This window comes from Gadus chalcogrammus, chromosome 20 (genome assembly GCF_026213295.1).
Source record: "Gadus chalcogrammus isolate NIFS_2021 chromosome 20, NIFS_Gcha_1.0, whole genome shotgun sequence".
Lineage (NCBI taxonomy): Eukaryota > Metazoa > Chordata > Actinopteri > Gadiformes > Gadidae > Gadus > Gadus chalcogrammus.
Window position 1 is genome coordinate 12425064 of NC_079431.1, and position 2500 is coordinate 12427563.

Consider the following 2500-nt stretch of genomic DNA (forward strand, 5'->3'; position numbering starts at 1 on the left):
ACATGGAGGGGGAGAGAGAGTGTGAGAGAGAGAGACATGGAGGGGGAGAGAGAGTGTGAGAGAGAGAGAGAGAGAGAGAGAGAGGGGGGGAGAGAGAGAGACAGGGAGGTCAAGGGAGAGTGAGAGAGAGAGAGAGAGAGAGAGAGAGAGAGAGAGAGAGAGAGAGAGAGTGGGGGGAGAGAAAGAGAGTGAGAGACAGGGAGGTCAAGGGAGAGAGGGATATGGAGGAAGAGAGGGTGCGAGAGAGAGAGAAAGTGAGAGACAGGGAGGGAGGGAGGGAGGGAGGGAGAGAGAGAGAGAGAGAGAGAGAGAGAGAGAGAGAGAGAGAGAGAGAGAGAGAGAGAGAGAGGGACAGGGAGAGAGAGAAAGAGAGTGAATGAGAGAGAGGAGGAGCACTGGAGAGAGAAATATAACGTAGGTGAATGAGCTGAAGAAGAAAAAAGGATATGACCTCCATATCGCAAGCTTGTAAAGGAACTCATTTTCGCCTGCATAAAGAGACAAGAGCCAAATTCCTGAGTACGCCATGTGTGTCTCTGCAACATAAGCCATTATGTCGGCATTTCTCCGCAAAGAATAATTGATTCTAAGCACAGGTCTTTAACCTTTCACCAGAGTTAGTGAATGGGAGGTTTAGGTTGAGGGGGAGGAGGGAATACATGAGTGGAATGGAAGTACGAGCGATGCGTTTGCATGATATTTAAAGGCGACACATTATGTTTTTTTCCCAACAAGTGAACATAGTATATGAGTTCCAAAAAACAAGTTTTTTAAGCTGTTTGCTGGAAATAGCTGTTAGGAAAATAAATCTTGCCTACCGCTATTCCCCTCTGTTTCAGTCCCTTCAGAATGCGCCGTTTCTGGTGTCTGTAGCTTTAATGCAAATGAGCTGCTGCCCATTTACCAATGAGCTGTCAGACTGAACCGCAGCATGGAGGAGGAGTGATTGTTGCCGTTTGCGGACTCCTGTAGCTCTATATCTATATTATATAATATAATATAATAATAATAATATTATATAAATTGTAGGTATTTCTATAATAGTAGTGTCTGATATCGCGGCCAAATCACGTCCGCCTCGGATGATATTATGAATCATAAAGACTGCGTCTGCGTCTAACCTCGGCCATGGTTGAAAATAATTGGGAACTTTGGCCTTGACTCGCTGAAGTTCAATTTGAACCGTGACTTGGAGGAGAAAGGGATTGCACTGCCGCTGAGCTCCCCACGCCGGAGTTGCTCGTCCACTGGTCCACAAAATCTTAGCTATGCTCTGATTGGAGGGGGGTGGGGAAGTGGGAGGTAATATTCAAATGTGCCCCCTTCATACGTAGGAGGGGGCGCTGAAACTGACTCACTTGTTTGGTAACTGTAGGCGGGGTACTTTCAGAAATGCATATCTCACCAAAGAAATCATATACAGACTTTTTTCAAAGTTTGTATGCGTGTGGGAGGACCAGAGACCCAAAACAACACCCCAAATCCAGGGAAAAGTGTTGTTTTCATAATATGTCCCCTTTAAGTGTGCAACACACTTGTATTGAAATTAGTCGGACTGGAGTAATAATTCCCTTATTGTTTTGAATGTGTTCACCTATAGTGACTGCATACAGTTTTGCAGAACACAACGATAATGATGAGAAGGTGGGCTTAAAACTATTTCTAGTCAGATATCAAACCTGCCATATACGGTACTTAAATGAACCTCAGATACTCTGGAATGGGATTCTGAATTCATCAAGCTCTATTATGATAAAAATCCCCATTGTTATCGCGTAAATGCATCCTTATTTTATCTTTTTCATAGTGGTTACAAAAATACCACCATAATATTTACAGTTTTTGTGCCTCTGGGGAAAACTTTATCATTGGTTCGTTTAAATGCCCCATAAAGGTCAAAAGACCCCCATTTAAATCCATCAATATAAGATCTCATTTCTGGCACCAACACAGACACACACACACACACACACACACACACACACACACACACACACACACACACACACACACACACACACACACACACACACACACACACACACACACACACACACACACACACACACACACACACACACACACACACACACACACACGTCACACACACACACACACACAGACAAACACATTCATTTGTACAATCTGTGAATGGTGAGAGGGCTATTGACACCTTCAGTAAGTGAAAGCTCTCCAGCAACTAGTCCCTAAGAGCCTTGATGACTTCATAGAGATCACTTGATTACTCCTTCGTCCCACCTGTTCCTCTGTGGTTCCTGTGTCCTTAAGATCCGTGGGATAATCAGCGTTCAAAGAAAGCTGCTCCTCGAGTTAAGGTAATTGTTTAACTTGTATTATCGTGTTAGCCCTGAAGAGGGGTTGGGATTGTGCGAGTGCGTTGGCGGCGGTGGAACACGATTAAGGGGAACAAATGGCACACAGCTCTGATAACATCTCTGACATTTTTTCCTTGCATCCATTTCTGCCACTTTCTTTCTTT

The 2500-nt window shown here is 44.3% G+C and overlaps 1 protein-coding gene across 1 annotated transcript in view; it reads left to right on the top strand.

Annotated features, from left to right (window-relative positions):
• The window catches only part of kcnh3 (potassium voltage-gated channel, subfamily H (eag-related), member 3), a 114398-nt gene that overhangs the window by 5905 nt on the left and 105993 nt on the right, over positions 1–2500 (top strand). The window lies entirely within an intron of this gene.